The sequence below is a fragment of the Schistocerca nitens genome, unplaced genomic scaffold (assembly GCF_023898315.1).
Source record: "Schistocerca nitens isolate TAMUIC-IGC-003100 unplaced genomic scaffold, iqSchNite1.1 HiC_scaffold_376, whole genome shotgun sequence".
NCBI lineage: Eukaryota > Metazoa > Arthropoda > Insecta > Orthoptera > Acrididae > Schistocerca > Schistocerca nitens.
The window spans coordinates 5,172,104-5,191,401 of NW_026045910.1; the positions used below are offsets into that span (position 1 = coordinate 5,172,104).

Below are 19,298 nucleotides of genomic sequence, written 5' to 3' on the forward strand. Positions count from 1 at the left end.
AAATTTTGTAAAGTGCTGACCTCTCTATGTCTAACAAAATCGTTTTGCGAACAGGCTCGGGGAGCCAAAAACGTTGCCCGCCCAGTCATGCACATATATCGTGGATAGTAGCAGTCCTATCTGATTGCCTTGGCTACTGTTATACTTAGCAGTAATCTGTACTGAGTAGCCACTTAAAATAGGTATACTTAAGGTGTTATGAGACTGACATGAACCATATGTTGCTAGTAATATGCAGAATTATTTAAGGAATACCTTCATTGTGTGTCTTGAAAGGAGGATATAAGATGAACATCAACAAAAGCAAAACGAGGATAATGGAATGTAGTCGAATTAAATCGGGTGATGCTGAGGGAATTAGATTAGGAAATGAGACACTTAAAGTAGTAAAGGAATTTTGCTATTTGGGGAGCAAAATAACTGGTGATGGTCGAAGTAGAGAGGATATAAAATGTAGACTGGCAATGGCAAGGAAAGCTTTTCTGAAGAAGAGAAATTTGTTAACATCGAGTATAGATTTAAGTGTCAGGAATCGTTTCTGAAAATATTTGTATGGAGTGTAGTCATGTATGGAAGTGAAACATGGACGATAACCAGTTTGGACAAGAAGAGAATAGAAGCTTTCGAAATGTGGTGCTACAGAAGAATGATGAAGATTAGATGGGTTGATCATATCACTAATGAGGAGGTATTAAACAGAATTGGGGAGAAGAGGGGTTTGTGGCACAACTTGACAAGAAGAAGGGACCCGTTGGCAGGACATGTTCTGAGGCATCAGGTGATCACAAATTTAGCACTGGAGGGCAGCGTGGAGGGTAAAAATCGTAGAGGGAGACCAAGAGATGAATACACTAAGCAGATTAAGAAGGATGTAGGTTGCAGTAGGTACTGGGAGATAAAGAAGCTTGCACAGGATAGAGTAGCATGACGTTTGCCTGAATCACGGGGAGTGAAAAATCTGATCTACAAGACACTGAAAAACAAAAAATGTGCCTAACGACTGGTGACAAGCTACTCAGAAAATCCAGGGAACATTTCCAGCCTGGGAGCCACCAATACTCTTTCGCCTCCAATACACTGCTCCTGCATGCACTATAAAGATACAATACAAAGCTTTTTCAAAGCTGTAACGGTAGTGTATGGTATTGTAAAAGTGTCACCTGTCACATACTTTTATTTTCTGTGGTTCATTTCCATGTCAATTGCAATGTGCACTAATGAGGCGAAATGTGCTATCCGCCAGATTAATAGAGTGTTGGTCCACCATTCGAAGGCAATGCAGCAGCAGTTCTGTGTGGCATGAATTCGACAAGTCCTTGGTAGATTTTCGGAGGTATTTGGTATCAGATTCGTACGCACAGTGCATGTGCAATTCCCATAAATTACGGGGCGATGATTTGTGGGCTCTGAGCTGCCGCCCGTTAGCGTCCCAGAAGAAATCCAAAGGGTTCGCATCAAACTAATTTGGTGGCCAATATGTCAACGTGAGTTCACTATGATGCGCCGCACAGCGCCGTTGCACGGTTCTGGCCCTGTGACATGGAGAGTTATCCTGTTGGAAGATACCATCGTCGTTGGCGAAGAAATCAAGCGTGATGGAAAGCAGATGGACTGTAATGAAGTCCACGTATTCCACAACTGTCGTGGTGCCTTCGACTACTACCACACTTCCCTTAGAACTCCAGATGGATGTGCCCCATAGCATAATACTGCCTCCATCGACCTGTGCCCGTACCGCCGTCATGTTTCGAGCAATCGTTCGCCTGGATGGCTGCGTACTGCATGACCTGGTGTAGCAAGGAAAGTGATTAATCAGACCAGGCGACATATTTCCGCTGATCAAGGGTCCAATCTAAATGATCCCGTGCTCACTCCAACTGTAACATACCATTTCGTTGGGGCAACATGGGGACACGTAGGAGTCGTCTGCTGCGGAACTGTTTTTCAGTACTGTTGTGAGGATCCTGTATTCTCTCGCAATTTTTTTTTGTAAGATTACTGTTTACCGTTATTGCACATTCAATAAATTATTGTTGTCGTGTCTTGCGCACCTTTGCGTACAACGGCGGTCCACTATCGCCAACAGTAGCGAAATTCCGCTACGCCTAGCCGAGATTTTTTATATTCGCGATGTGGTGGCGGAATTCCAAAATTGTTAAAAATACAGCGTAATTTAACTTCTTTGCCTGAAAGTGAAACACCCGTAATTCTCCATTCCAAAGTACGAAAAACATTTAATTCAGTATTAAGCACTCTATGTCTTACCTAACCTAACCTAATCTAACCCCACAAGTGGCCCATTGGGACCATCCGACCGCCAGGTCATCCTCAGCTGAAGATTCGAACTGGCATGTGGTCAGCACTCCGGTCTCCCGGTCGTGACGATGGTTTTCTGTGACCGGAGCCGATACTATGCGGTCGAGTAGCTCCTCAATTGGCGTCACGAGGCTGAGTGCACCCCAAAAAATGGCAACAGTGCGTGGCGGCCCAGATGGTCACCCATCCAAAAACTGCTGGCCACACCCGACAGCGCTTAACTTCGGTGATCTGATGGGAACCGGTGTATCCACTGCGGCAGGGCCGTTGCCTCAATTCAATATTACGTTAATTTTAAAACGTTGGTAGGTTACAGAATAATACAGATTTATGATACACTGCGCATGTTGCGCACAGTTTCATCTGCACGCTTTCATATTCATTTTGATAACACTATGTGTTCTCAAGGATTGCAAAACCAGCAAAAATAATACTAGTCTTCCGCATGGGAATCCAGATTCTGAACGGTCCTTCTCCATGATGACAGACATTATAACTAAAGAAACTTAATAGGCTAAACCCTGAAACACTAAGTGACTTCTTAAGAGTACGACGTGACACGCAAAACAAGCACAATTGTTGCATTTCGTACCCAATTACGGAGAAATATATCCTTAATTTGGAAAATGTGTGTATCAGCTCTCTAACAAAGACCAATAGCTTCCAGAAGGCGAGGAAAGTATTGCTATATTTACAGGCTCGTGTGTTTCGCTGCCAGTTTAAGAACAAAAGCTAACAAAACTCCCTTGCGAATGACTATCTTAGACCTCAGCAAGTTTAAACTGCACATAAACAAGAAAGTATCTGTTGCATCAAGCTACAATTATTATGCTAACAGCGCCCTTCTGAATGATCCATGATTTTCAAGTTCATCACAGGCATCCCTAGTATGCTGATCATCAAGTGGTTACCTGGAGATGTATAGAATATACTTGTTTATGGTTTAGGTAATTTTTAGGCTATATGTCGTCGGTAATTTGTGTAAGTTATATAAGAAATTTTATTTCATACTGTAGCGAATGTAGCGGAATTTTAATATGCTCGTAGCGGAAATAACTTATTTGTGCCTCGCAGCAGTGCGTTGGTTGGAGTTGGTAGAGCGCGCTCCAGAAGCAGACGCGTTTAATTATGTGTGTTTGGATGTAATAGACAATACGTGCGCTCTAACTATTCGCGCCGCGTTTTCGCTGTATCAATAATTTCAGTCTGAAGGTATTAATTTCGCATTGTAGCATACGGGATGTTACTGAACGTAAGTGGAGTTTGAACTAGTTAAGAAGGAGTAATAATACCAATTATAAATCATAGAACCTGTGATTCATTATTAAACGCAATTAACTGAGCTATTCATAGCCCGCTTCCTAAAATGCAAGCAAAGGAATACGCACAGTCAAATAGTTGGAAGTGGAGACGAGTAATGCACCACTGTTGTTAATATAGCTGTGGAAACGTAACACCGCGCTTTTTTTTTATTCATTTTGTTCGATATTGCCCGTAGCGTTTGGTCTGGGCGGACGTCACAAGACATCCGTTCAAGTGGATCGTTGATTCTTTGACTCAGTTTTTTTATTACAGAGAGCATGCAGCCCTCTGACCGAACACGCTGAGCTACCGTGCCGGCGCGATGAACGGTGTGCTTCGAAACACTTGTGCCTGGACAACATTGTTCTCCGTCGCCAGATCTGCCAAAGATCACCCCCTATCCTGCTTTAGAGAGCGGGCAAGCTTCCAATCTCCTCGTTCTGTGATGAGGTTGTACATCACCATGTCGCCTACTTCTGCTTTCACCGTCCTTCAACACTCTGCACGAACGTGCACGACATTAGTACGAGAAACAGTGTATCAGCTTCACCCTTTCTGAGATGCACATTCCCGGGCTTAGGGTCTTAACAGTCTCAGTTTTCTCAAAGTCGCTCATGTCATGGACTTCCCCATTTGCGCCCCGTATCCTGACTAGAAAGATTCCGCATTCATCAGTGCTCCGATTGCATAGTTTGCCTACGGCACCACGTCCGCCCCCCCCCCCCCCCCAACCACGTCACAAGACAGCATTAAATCTCGCAATGGGCGCTTGTCACAATGTTTAGGCTCGTCAGTACATCAGCTGTATAGCGCGCGCGCGCGCGCGCGCGCACACACACACACACACACAAACACAAACACACACACATAAGCACGCATACGCAGTAACGGCAAATTAAAACTCGAAGTCACAGTGGAAGGGGCTGCTTTGCGAAGCAACAGTGTTGCACCAGGGGCTAGCTAATTCTTATTCGCAAGTTAATACAAGATCCACAACTATCATTCTGGAGGGTGCACTAAATATCGATGCATCTATAAAATAAAATAAAACAAATTTCGCTTGGCTTGGCAGTTCGGTATCGAAGTTCTAAAAACACAACTCTCAGCTTGAAAATCATTGATATTTTTAGGTTTATGATTTCAGTTTCGCAAATATTCATCTTTTTATCTACAGCTGTTTGGGCATGAGGTAGCTTTGTTACTGTCGTGAAATGAGTTGTGCTTCTTTTAAGATCTATGTTATTTCTTGTCTTGGTATCTTGGTAGACGTCCAAGAGCAACTAAGTCCCAAACAAATGGTAGCGGTGTGTCAGTGTATTTAGTGTATTTACAGCCTTGATACCTGGCACGTTATCCAGATTTACTGGCAGAATTAGCTGCATAATTAGCAAATGGTCAAGCATCTCCCTGTTAGCGTACTCAAAGAATCTAGCGACAAAGCATTTTTCCACTAAGGTATTTTGACGGGAGGGCCAAGAACGCTGACCTACTACAAAGGGAAAAAGCTCGAGATTCACCGCCTATGCGACAACTACAAACTGTTAGAAAGATAATCAATTCAGTATAAACCTGTTTTCAAATCATACGGGCGACTTTTTCTTAAATGTTATTTTTGTGAAACAACCTAAAATTATTTTTCTAAATAAATGTTAACAATCTTTCACTACTTTTATGCTTTAATGGTGCGTGGAGCCCCATTGACGCCTAACAATGTGCTTATGATATTAAGATACAGACACTAATGAAAGGACAGTGGTTTATAACAAAAGCACAACGCTGAGCGGTTCAGCGTATACCCAAAAAACTCCATTTCTTATTCGCGCCTGTTCAGAAATCGTAGTAAATAACTGATAGCACAAATAATTTACGTATATGATAGTTGTATATATTGTAGACACAGCAATCTCCACTGCTTAGAATGTATAATTAAATATTAATAAGTTTTGAAGCCGTTAACTACACTCCTGGAAATTGAAATAAGAACACCGTGAATTCATTGTCCCACGAAGGGGAAACTTTATTGACACATTCCTGGGGTCAGATACATCACATGATCACACTGACAGAACCACAGGCACATAGACACAGGCAACAGAGCATGCACAATGTCGGCACTAGTACAGTGTATATCCACCTTTCGCAGCAATGCAGGCTGCTATTCTCCCATGGAGACGATCGTAGAGATGCTGGATGTAGTCCTGTGGAACGGCTTGCCATGCCATTTCCACCTGGCGCCTCAGTTGGACCAGCGTTCGTGCTGGACGTGCAGACCGCGTGAGACGACGCTTCATCCAGTCCCAAACATGCTCAATGGGGGACAGATCCGGAGATCTTGCTGGCCAGGGTAGTTGACTTACACCTTCTAGAGCACGTTGGGTGGCACGGGATACATGCGGACGTGCATTGTCCTGTTGGAACAGCAAGTTCCCTTGCCGGTCTAGGAATGGTAGAACGATGGGTTCGATGACGGTTTGGATGTACCGTGCACTATTCAGTGTCCCCTCGACGATCACCAGTGGTGTACGGCCAGTGTAGGAGATCGCTCCCCACACCATGATGCCGGGTGTTGGCCCTGTGTGCCTCGGTCGTATGCAGTCCTGATTGTGGCGCTCACCTGCACGGCGCCAAACACGCATACGGCCATCATTGGCACCAAGGCAGAAGCGACTCTCATCGCTGAAGACGACACGTCTCCATTCGTCCCTCCATTCACGCTTGTCGCGACACCACTGGAGGCGGGCTGCACGATGTTGGGGCGTGAGCGGAAGACGGCCTAACGGTGTGCGGGACCGTAGCCCAGCTTCATGGAGACGGTTGCGAATGGTCCTCGCCGATACCCCAGGAGCAACAGTGTCCCTAATTTGCTGGGAAGTGGCGGTGCGGTCCCCTACGGCACTGCGTAGGATCCTACGGTCTTGGCGTGCATCCGTGCGTCGCTGCGGTCCGGTCCCAGGTCGACGGGCGCGTGCACCTTCCGCCGACCACTGGCGACAACATCGATGTACTGTGGAGACCTCACGCCCCACGTGTTGAGCAATTCGGCGGTACGTCCACCCGGCCTCCCGCATGCCCACTATACGCCCTCGCTCAAAGTCCGTCAACTGCACATACGGTTCACGTCCACGCTGTCGCGGCATGCTACCAGTGTTAAAGACTGCGATGGAGCTCCGTATGCCACGGCAAACTGGCTGACACTGACGGCTGCGGTGCACAAATGCTGCGCAGCTAGCGCCATTCGACGGCCAACACCGCGGTTCCTGGTGTGTCCGCTGTGCCGTGCGTGTGATCATTGCTTGTAGAGCCCTCTCGCAGTGTCCGGAGCAAGTATGGTGGGTCTGACACACCGGTGTCAATGTGTTCTTTTTTCCATTTCCAGGAGTGTATTTACAGGATAATTTAAATTCTGCTTCAAAGAACCGAAGTTTAGTTGAAGCCAGGCTACGGAAAGGGTATACAAATATCTCAAAAAGGTTCCTGAACAAAACTTACTTTTTTATCTTATTAGTAATTGCTAAAGAAAGGTTTTTAGGTGGTAATTAATGTTACTTGTTTTTTTGAAAGTTTCTTCAACATCTATATGTTCCGTCTACATTATTATGAAACGAGTTTAGTTAGGTGACATTTCCACTGAGTTTCTTTCCGGAATGTAATACAACAAGCAAACGATCAGACATAATCTACAATCTAAATGATTAAACAAGAATGTATTATGCTCGCATATAAATTTACACATACACACACATCGAGTTTTAATAATGTATATTCCCTCTTATTTCTACTTGCCGTTGACGTCTTCTCTATCAATTCAGGCTTATCAGACTGAGCTCACAATGATTTTGGTGCCTGCTTCTGTAGCCGAATTCAGTTGCTGATAAGGCGTAACATGTGCAGTATCAATCTGTGAGTAGTGTAAACTTTTGTTTTGGGCTATGATACAGAGAAAGAAGATGATGGGAAACCTCATGAAGACTGGCCAGTATTCCTCACCAACGATCGTCAGTTTGGGGTGCGGTTGTCATCCGGGTCTGTCTTGCAATCTAATAGTCTTTGCGTAATCTTAAACAAAAAGGCCACCTATTCTGCGTTATTATGAGGGACGGCGAAAAACTTTACGATTATATATTTCTGATGAACCGGTTATCAGGGGACTGATCCTATTTATGTGTGATGATGCTGAGCAGATTTTGTGTTTATCTACTTACGATACCACTATGGCCCCATTATATTAGGACTTGTTATAAAACAGATCTGAAGATGGTCATTGCCAACCAAACCGGTAGTCTCAAGAACTAATATTTTGCATTCATAGACGGAAATAAAGAAATATATTCTATATTAAAATGTTCTTATACTTCCCATTGTCTAACCAGATGGAGGAGGTCTTCAGGCAACAGGAAGCTGCTAGTTAAACTTTAGGTATACAAAGCAAATGTGCTGACACTTTTTTTTGAGAAATTATCGCAAACAGGGCAGATATATTATATATATATATATATATCGATGAAACATATATTCATAGTTCTTTACCGAGCGAGGTGGCGCAGTGGCTAGCACACTGGACTCGCATTCGGGAGGACGAAGGTTCAATACCGCGTCCGGCCATACTGATTTCGGTTTTCCGTGATTTCCCTAAATCGCTCCAGGCAATTGCTGGGATGATTCCTTTGAAAGGGCACGGCCGACTTCCTTCCCCGTCCTCCCCTAATCCAACGAGACCCATGACCTCGTTGTCTGGTCTCCTTCCCCAAACAAACCAAACCAACCATAGTTCTTACACTAGGCCCAATGAGTGGTCAAATCAGAAGGTTAAAATGGATCTGAGCACTATGGGACTTGACTTCTAAGGTCATCAGTCCCCTAGAACTTAGAACTACTTAAACCTAACTAACCTAAGGACATCACACACATCCATGCCCGAGGCAGGATTCGAACCTGCGACCGTAGCGATCGCGCGGTTGCAGACTGTAGCGCCTAGAACCGCTCGGCCACCCCGGCCGGCCAAATCAGAAGGGCAACGTGTTATTTTAGTACACGCATGCAACAAATATATATCATATGGACGTATAGCTGCGCAGAATTTATTCGTCTCTTGGAAATAAGTGAATGGTCCCCACTACAAGAGAAAACTCTTGTTTTGTTCCAAATACGCATTTAATATTCAAGTCAGAGAGTAAAACCGCAGGTTACCATGAAGAAATGAATACTGTATATTTTTCAACGTGATTATTTGAGACATTTATCATTCATTTCAAATACCTGCCTAAAGCAGTATTGCAGATCGAGTGAATTACTGTTTTTTTTTTTTTTGTACCATGTGGCAACAACAACAACAACAACAACAAAAATACCCAACTAGCCGAGCAACTCCGTTATTGTGCTTGACAATGCGAGTTATCACAACGTGCTAGAAGGAAAACCATCACCAATGAACAGCGAGAAAGCTGATATGGCAACCTGGTTACATTCTCGTAATATTCAGTTTGACCAAGGAAGCACGAAAGTTGAGGTATAAGCCTTAATAAAAAGCAACGAGCCTGAAAATGAGTTTACTGTCGATTAAGTTCTGGCACGTTGTGGACATTCTGTTCCCTGGTTGCCACATATTACCCAGAGGCAGTAGAAACGATATGATATGGGTACAAGCAAAAAATATCGGGTGTCTATCAAAAAACGTTACTCTTAAGCTCCAGAATGTCTGGAAGTTAGTTGAGGAAAAATTTGCCTCTCTTACTGAGCTAGAATGGGAAGCAGTTTGCAGATACGTGGAAGGTGTCGAAAAGAAATGTACTGAGCAGGAAAAAAATGAACGAAATAGAAAACGTGGTTATTGATCTTCATGCTTTTTATCCATTACAATTTTCTCTGTCTTTTTCTCTTTTTTTACGAGATTTCCTTCTTGCCATATCTGTTCCGACTTTTATTTTCCTTCGACTGATTCTCCTTTTATGCGAATGACTTTTTATTTTCGGTACTCTAGTCAGATATTATTGATTTTGAACTTGGGTAGAATTGTTAGTCACACACGTTCGATACGCATTGGATTGCTAGAGCATTAAACGTTGCGGCGGAGTATTGTCGGACGATCTGTAGAAAAAGAGTTAGCGCCTCATCGTGCATAAACCACAGTCGTTGTCTTTCTCCAAATGTAACGATCCTCAATAGCGCTGGTAGCTCATCGAGCAGAATTAGACGATATAAAACACCTGCTAATCTGTTTAGTACAGTGTATGACCCTGTGAGTCTATAACCTACAAATCCTGCCAAAGCTTGATAGTGAAGCGGTACTGATGAAGCGGTACTGATGCGCTAACACCATGATCGTTCGATGATTTGAATCTGCCCGCATATGTGGTATTACGATAAATTACTATGCCGTCTCTCGTGAATCCTGTCTCGTCTGTAAGTACGTTAATGCAGGCTGTGGTTCTCAAATGGCCCGTCTTTCAATAGGTATTGGTTTGTGGATATATTATTATAAACACAACTCTTCTAGTTTTGACCAATACTGCCTTATCCCCGCGGTTTCGCTTGCATTCGTGTACAGCACATAGACTGTTAACACCTACTTTTCCCCATAGCCTCGCTTGTGTAAGCATCAGCACATACATTGCTCACCTTTCCCCTTCTTTCCTCTCTCTCTGTCCATGTCCTCCTTCCCTTTCCTCTGTCAGTCTCTTCTACTCTCTCTCTCTCTCTCTCAGTTCTGCTCCAACCTCTCTCTCTGTTCATCTCCTCCTCCCCCTCTCTCTTACCACCTCTCCTCCCCCGTCTCTCTGCCTACATTCTCCTTCTTTTTCTCTTTCCATATCCTCCTCCTCTTTCTGTCCATCTACTCCTACCCCCCTCCTCCTTTTCTACCTGCCCACTATACATCTTCATCTTCCACCCGCCTCTTACACCTCTCCCTTCTCCTCTCACTCACTGTCCATCTCTTCCTACCTCCTCTCTGTCTATCTCTTCCTCTCCCTTCTCTGTCTACTTCTTCCCCCCCTCTCTATCTGTCCATCTCGTCCTCGCTCCCCTTTTCTCTGCCCACCTCACCTTCCTCCACTCTAACTGCCCAGTTCATTTTTACCCTTCTTCTGCTCAGCCATACCTATCCGCGCATATAACTCCTGGAATGCATTCCAATACTACGTGCACAATATACATAGTGTACAGAGGCCGGCCGCTGTGGCCGAGCAGTTCTAGGCGCTTCAGTCCGGAACTGCTCAGCTGCTACGGTCGCAGGTTCGAATCCTGCCTCAGGCATGGATGTGTGTGTTGTCCTTAGGTTAGTTAGGTTTAAGTAGTTCTAAGTCTAGGGGACTCATGACCTCAGAAATAAGCATTTCATAATTCATTGAAGTCACTGACATGAATGCGCTGTGAAGGCGCGATAGCAGCCAGCTTTGGAAATCTGTACTGCATTGCCTTTCTGCAGGAGCGATCTAATCCGATGCGGCAATATGGACCGGATGATTTGCCTACATGTTCTGACACGCCTGCCCCTAGTGCAACCACACCATGACGCATATTACGAATCGTAACTTGAATAGATGCTCTGTGTACTAATATGTGTCATTCGCTTTATGTCTTGTACTTTTCTTTCAGTTGTCTTCTGAAACGCTGGAGGTATTTATGAATAACCCAACATAAGAGTGGGGTATATATACACTCCTGGAAATTGAAATAAGAACACCGTGAATTCATTGTCCCACGAAGGGGAAACTTTATTGACACATTCCTGGGGTCAGATACATCACATGATCACACTGACAGAACCACAGGCACATAGACACAGGCAACAGAGCATGCACAATGTCGGCACTAGTACAGTGTATATCCACCTTTCGCAGCAATGCAGGCTGCTATTCTCCCATGGAGACGATCGTAGAGATGCTGGATGTAGTCCTGTGGAACGGCTTGCCATGCCATTTCCACCTGGCGCCTCAGTTGGACCAGCGTTCGTGCTGGACGTGCAGACCGCGTGAGACGACGCTTCGTCCAGTCCCCAAACATGCTCAATGGGGGACAGATCCGGAGATCTTGCTGGCCAGGGTAGTTGACTTACAACTTCTAGAGCACGTTGGGTGGCACGGGATACATGCGGACGTGCATTGTCCTGTTGGAACAGCAAGTTCCCTTGCCGGTCTAGGAATGGTAGAACGATGGGTTCGATGACGGTTTGGATGTACCGTGCACTATTCAGTGTCCCCTCGACGATCACCAGTGGTGTACGGCCAGTGTAGGAGATCGCTCCCCACACCATGATGCCGGGTGTTGGCCCTGTGTGCCTCGGTCGTATGCAGTCCTGATTGTGGCGCTCACCTGCACGGCGCCAAACACGCATACGACCATCATTGGCACCAAGGCAGAAGCGACTCTCATCGCTGAAGACGACACGTCTCCATTCGTCCCTCCATTCACGCCTGTCGCGACACCACTGGAGGCGGGCTGCACGATGTTGGGGCGTGAGCGGAAGACGGCCTAACGGTGTGCGGGACCGTAGCCCAGCTTCATGGAGACGGTTGCGAATGGTCCTCGCCGATACCCCAGGAGCAACAGTGTCCCTAATTTGCTGGGAAGTGGCGGTGCGGTCCCCTACGGCACTGCGTAGGATCCTACGGTCTTGGCGTGCATCCGTGCGTCGCTGCGGTCCGGTCCCAGGTCGACGGGCATGTGCACCTTCCGCCGACCACTGGCGACAACATCGATGTACTGTGGAGACCTCACGCCCCACGTGTTGAGCAATTCGGCGGTACGTCCACCCGGCCTCCCGCATGCCCACTATACGCCCTCGCTCAAAGTCCGTCAACTGCACATACGGTTCACGTCCACGCTGTCGCGGCATGCTACCAGTGTTAAAGACTGCGACGGAGCTCCGTATGCCACGGCAAACTGGCTGACACTGACGGCGGCGGTGCACAAATGCTGCGCAGCTAGCGCCATTCGACGGCCAACACCGCGGTTCCTGGTGTGTCCGCTGTGCCGTGCGTGTGATCATTGCTTGTAGAGCCCTCTCGCAGTGTCCGGAGCAAGTATGGTGGGTCTGACACACCGGTGTCAATGTGTTCTTTTTTCCATTTCCAGGAGTGTATTTTAGGATGTATTGTGTTTAGTCTGACTCCTCAGCAGCATCGGCTCACAAAACTGCGCACAAACTCAAACCGAAGTGTTACAAAGTAAGAGTGGCGCGTCGAGTGACCAATTCCGATACTGTTGCTGTAAATCAGTCCGGCAACAGGCTACTGCAGTGTGCGCAAGATGCAGAGGTTGATCCTGAAATGTTCCTTTTTTGTAATGTGACTGTATTTACCGGGGAATTTGAACTCGTAGAAGAATCGGCGCTTGAGTCAAATGTAGAAACGACTGACGTCAGCACAGCAATATACGAAATAATTCGTAATTGTTTGACAGTTGGAACAATACATATTTGTATGCCTACAGAAAAAAAACATAATACAGATGTAATATGCAATATATAAAAATACGGTATAAACTAGAACTTCACCGACAAAATTTCAGAGATTGTCAGGTACACTGCGGTACAAAAAGACATGGGAACCTCTTAATATCGAGTGGGACATACTTTTTCCCAGCGTCGTGCAGCAACTCGACCTGGCATGGACTCAACAAGTCCCCTGTAGAAATATTGAGCCAGGCTGCTTCTATAGCCATCCGTAATTGCGAAAGTGTTGCCGATGCAGGGTTTTGTGCATGAGTTGACATCTCGATTATGTCCCGTAAAAGTTCGATGGGATTCATGTCGGGTGATCTGGGTGGCTAAATCATTCGCTCAAGTTGTCTAGAAGGTTCTTCAAACCAATTGCGAATAACTGGAGCTCAGTGACATGACATCTTTATTTGGAAATATAATGTCCATGAATGGTTGCAACTGGTCTCCAAGCAGGCGAAAATAACCATTTTCAGTCAATGATCGGTTCAATTGAACCAGAGGACCCAGTCCATTCCATGGAAACAAGCCACCACAATCTTGCACAGAGCCTTGCTGACAGCTTGCGTCCATGGCTTCGTGGGGTCTATGCCACACTCGAACCCTCCCATCATCTCTTACCAACTGAAATTGAAACTCGTCTGACCAGGCCACGGTTTTCCAGTCGTCTGGTCACCATCCCACGAAAGGTGCTGCACGCGATGTGCTCTTAGCAAAGTCGCTCGCGTCGGTCGTCTACTGCCATAGCCCATTAACGCCAAATTTCGCCACACTGTCGTCGTATGTCCCATATTGATTTCTGCAGTTACTTCACGCACTGTTGCTTGTCTATTAGCACTGACAACACTACGTAAAATCCACTGCTCTCAGTCGTTAAGTGAAGGCCGTCTGTCACTGCGTTGTCCATGGTGACAGGTAATTCCTGAAATTTGGAATTCTAAGCAGACTCTTGTCACTTTGGATCTCGGAATATTGAATTCTCCAACGATTTCCGAAATGCAATGTCCCATGCGTCTAGCTCCAACTACCATTCCGCGTTCAAAGTCTATTAATTGTTGTCGTGACGCCATAATCACGCCGAAAACCTTTTCACATGAATTGCTTGAGTACAAATGACTGCTACACCGATGCACTGCCCTTTTGTACCTTGCTACGCGGTACTATGCCATCTGTATATGTGCATCCCACGACTTGTATCACCTTAGTGTGAGAGACCTGAGGTATCCGGTGGCTTATTGCAGAGTAATGGCATTTCGTTTGATTCCTTAATCCCATTTATCTTCGTATCTGTTTTTCAGTGAAAATATCTACAGAAAAGAGTAAATGCGGACTGGATGCTCTGTGAGTCTTGTTTGTTTCTAAACTTGTTCCATTAACTCACGGTGCTTACTATTGGCAACTGTAATAGTATTCACTTCTCTCTTCACTCTCAAACTTGCTTTCAGTGCTGATCAGTACTGATCACTTCTGTCTCGACTTCGCTTTTTCCGGCACTGTTGGTTGTACGTTAACACTTACACACATCTCGACGCACAGGTTTACTGACAAAAAGTTGGTAGATACGCTCCTCGTGTACGGATTCACTGAATGCAATGGAAAAGAGGAAAGAGGACGCTACGCTGAGCTGTTTCTGCAGCGACAGCAGCCACATCACAGTCCTGCCGCATCTGTCTGAGGGTTATTGCATTATTCTGTGATTCGTGTTGTGCATTTTAATGATTGCGAGTTACAGGCTTTTTTACGTTGTGAAGGTGATTGGAGCAACAAACCGAATGAACGATAATTACATTATCAGTCCGTAACGAGCCACCTCAGACCACGCCTCCCTTATAGCAAAACACTCAGAAAATCTCCCTGAACAACCTCCGAAATTTTGTCGGTGGAGTTTTGGTTCACCCTGTATAGCATAAACAATATTAACAGTCTACGGGGAGTCCACATATTCCAAATATCCTATAAGGAAGTTACAATTGTGATGAAACGCGTTTGATTTAACAGTATGCACTAGAAGGGAAAATAAAGGACGACACTACACGAATGATTTATCCGAATGGGACGTAAATCGGTACGTGTGATGTACATGTAGAGACAAACAAAGATTAAAGCGGTGCTCGGTTCTAGGCGCTTCAGTCCGGAACCGCGCGACTGCTACGGCCGCAGGTTCGAATCCTGCTCGGGCATGGACGTGTGTGATATCCTTAGGTTAGTTAGATTTAAGTATTTCTAAGTCTAAGGGACTGATGACCTCAGATGTTAAGTCCCATAGTGCTCAGAGCCATTTGAATCATTTGAACCAAAGATTAAAACTTTAGAAAAAGTGGGTGATTCATACAAGAGAAAGAGCTTCACAAACTGAGCAAGTCAATAAGCCGTTACTCCATTTCTGGCCCTTATGCAAGCAGTTATTCGGCTTCACATTGATTGACAGAGTTGTTGGATGTCATCTTCAGAGATATCGGTGCCATATCCTGTCCAATTGGCGCGTTAGATCGTCATAATACCGAGCTGTTTCGAGGGCCGTGTAAATAATGCTCCAAACATTTTCAATTGGGAAGAGATACGGCGACATTGTTGGCCAAGGTAGGATTTGGCAAGCACGATGACAAACATTAGAAACACTTGCCAGGTGCGGGCGGGCATTATCTTGCTGAAATGTAAGCCCGGGCTGGCTTGACGTGAAGGGCAATAAAAGGGGTGTAAAATATCGTCGAAGTACCTCTGTATTGTGACGGTGCCGCGGATGACATCCAAACGGCTCCTGCTATGAAAAGAAATGGTATCCTACACCATCATTCCCGGTTGTCGGTCCTTACGGCGGGCTTCAGTCAGGCGAGTATCTCACCGCAGTCTGAGATGTCTCCAGACGCGTCTCCGCTGATCATCGAGGCTCAGTTCTAAGCGGGACTCATCACTGAAGACAATTCTACTCCAGTCAATGAGATCCCAGGTCGAAGTCGTGTCTGGAGACTTCCCAGACAGCAGTGGAATTCCAACCTGACTGTCACCCGCCATACAGTCTGACAACCAGGAGTGATGGTCTGGGGTACTATTTCCTTTCACAGCAGGACCCTCTAGGTGTCATCCGCAGCACCTTTAAAGCACATCGGTACGTCACGTTTTGTTGCCCTTTGTAGAAGACGTCCACAGGGTTACATTACAGCAAGATAACGCCCGAACGCACACGGGAGGGTTTCCACTGGCCGTCTTCATCTTGCCAAACTCTACCTTGGCCAACAAGGTCGTCAGATGTCTCCCTAAATGAGAACGTTTGGAGAATTATGGGCAAGGCGCTACAACCGGCTCGGGGCTTTGAAGATCTAACGATCCAACTGGACAGAATTTGGCATGATATCCCTTAGGAGGACATCGAATAACTCTTATCAATCAATGGCAAGCCTAATATTTGAGTGCATAGGGCCAGAAGTGGATCAACACAATTAATCACATTTCATTGGATTGCGGGAATATAGCGAAATCCGGGAAGGAAGTTTACTGTCTGTGTAAGAAAATAGTGAATGTAGTCGGTGTTGGAAATTTAAGTTAGTACGAGTTGCGTAATAAGATAACTTAATGGGCGGTCTAACATTGTCCAGACGGTTTTTTAAATTGTGCACTGTGCTTGCATTGATTGTAATGGATAAAAATGAATACTGTGTCGACAAAAAATTCTTTATTTTGGACGGTTTATCGCCAAAGGAAATAAATTTCTGAATTTATACGTGATCACGTTTCTCTTGAAGAGAATCTACGCTCAAATTATACAAAGGGAGGATCAGCGTCAAACAACCCGTAAACGGCGAGATTATAGGAGACGGAGCACAAGCTTGGATTAGGGAAGGATATTAGCCGTGCCCTTTGAAGAGAATCATCCCGCCATTTATCTTAAGCGATCTAGGTAAATCACGGAAAATGTAACTCTAAATGGCCAGAGGGGTATTTTAGCCGCCCTCCTCTACATTGCGAAAGATAAAATAAATGCTGGCGAATATTACGCAAGCATTCTGGACCACCCCAACAAAAACACATTTGAGACGGTACCTGAATCACAGAAGAAAAGGAAAATGACATCTTTCTTCTGGACCATACACTTGCCCCGCCCCCACCCCTCGTTCCACCATTCACCAGCAGCCACAGTTACACTGACTGGACCCGCTGTGGAGAAAGTGCATTGACCTAAGAAGGAATTTCGTCAAAGAATGAGTGTATTTTTGACCTGAAATACATCGTAGATCACTGCCAGATTGGGAACCTTAAAACTTACCTCGCGATGAACTCAGCAGAATGATGCAGGTTCGCCGCTTTACGGCAGCGAGCGTGGCCGATAACGCGAGACATGGTCGCTGTCCACAGTTTACGCCGCCGCGCACGTAAATACATTGTGCCGGTCGCCAGCCTGCTGTCAGACACATGTCTTGCACGTGCTGCCCCGGGGACGTGGGGGCGTGTTTCATCGCCCGTACATGCGGTCCTCCTCCCGACAGAGTGTAGTGGCCACCATTTGTTAGTTCCCTGTACAGCTGGCGCGTTCAGCGTCCTGGCATAATGATAACTGACACACAACTGCAGCCTTCTTTTTCACGTTAATCGAAATACTGAACAAAGTAGTCTATATTTTCTGCTGCTATTACAGAGCCGTATCTTCAGGTTTAGCCACTGAATTACGGATATTTTAAAGCTCTGTTCCTCAAGAATATGATTCGAAACATGAATTGAAAAGAGGTTGTTCTAGTTTTGTTTTAGAGACAAGACCGTAGCAAAATCTGAACCGGTAAATGGATACATTATAAAGTATAATGATTGTTTACTTTACATTTGGCTAGAGCTTAATCAACCATACATCTGCTCTACGAGCCTCTTCCATTTCTTTTTGTCGAGTCCAAAATGGCTCTGAGCACTATGGGACTCAACTGCTGAGGTCATTAGTCCCCTAGAACTTAGAACTAGTTAAACCTAACTAACCTAAGGACATCACAAACATCCATGCCCGAGGCAGGATTCGAACCTGCGACCGTAGTGGTCTTGCGGTTCCAGACTGCAGCGCCTTTAACCGCACGGCCACTTCGGCCGGCTTTGTCGAGTCCACTTTTCATCCTTTTCGTGTTGATGTTCATCGTAACTGTGTTCTCCCGTGTGTTACCTCGCCATCTAATTTTGCTTCTTCCTCTTCCTCTCGTTCCATCTATTGTTTTGGAGAATGCTAGGCAGTCTATTCTCTGTCATTCTCGCTACATGGTCTGCCCAGTTCAACCTTGTCTTCTTTAGATATCGACGATATTACGGCGTTCGTAGGCTACAGCTCTGTTAATTCTTCACTTTTTCTTATCCTCCAGTCCAACATATTTTCGTTATATAATATCCGACCACTATATTATTGCACTTGGCCTCCCATGGCCATTATCAGAAATATGCGGCGACATTACAGTGAATAATTACAGTGACAACTAAGGAAAGCACATCGCACTGTAAATGATTTCAGGATAGTTGTGCATGTACTGTAAGGTCGTTCAGCGTGTCCTGAAATATCAGGAAAAAAACTCACGATAAGCCGACCGAAGCATCCTCACTTCCAGGTACAATAACATTGTGATCGACTAATAGAGATCCACAAATGTTCCTCTGTACATTTCTTTCGAATATTGAGTTTTTCTAACTCTATATTTCTAAATATTAACGCTTCACATCCGCATAATGTTCCCGATATACTTGACGAATGATACAAACTGATTTTGAAGTTAGTACTAATTATTATTTTCTTTAAAATTATGCAAAAATCTGAAACCGTTTTGTTCGCTGTTGTTAGACGGGCATCTGTTTCTATACTCCTTCTATTGTTGTTACTAAAGAGACGCATTAAATATTTGAAGACATCGGCTATCTTGAGAGTGAATCCACCTACAACCAAAGTCGCATCACTTCGGACTTTCTTACTTATGGTCAGATATTCTGTCGTTTCTTCCGCCTCCGTAGCTGAGCATTCAACGTAGATGGCTGCCATGCAGAGGATCTGGGTTCGATTACTGGTACCGTCAAGGATTTTTTCCTTGGTTGGAGGTCATGTATGGGGTGCATTCAGCCTCGTGATCCCAACTGAGGAGCTGTTTCACCAAACAGTAGTGGCTCCACGGTATGGCAATCTGCAAAACGTGCGGACGGGCAGAGTGCTGACCACATGCCACTCCATACAGCATCCGCATGACACTGCAAGGCAGATGATAACACGGCGGCCGGTAACGTCCCTTAGGCC

The 19,298-nt window shown here is 45.4% G+C and overlaps 1 protein-coding gene and 1 pseudogene across 1 annotated transcript in view; both read right to left on the bottom strand.

Annotated features, from left to right (window-relative positions):
- Positions 1 to 19,298, bottom strand: part of LOC126229635 (sodium/hydrogen exchanger 3-like) — a 702,719-nt gene that overhangs the window by 404,604 nt on the left and 278,817 nt on the right. The window lies entirely within an intron of this gene.
- LOC126229643 (5S ribosomal RNA) lies at positions 2,468 to 2,588 on the bottom strand (annotated as a pseudogene).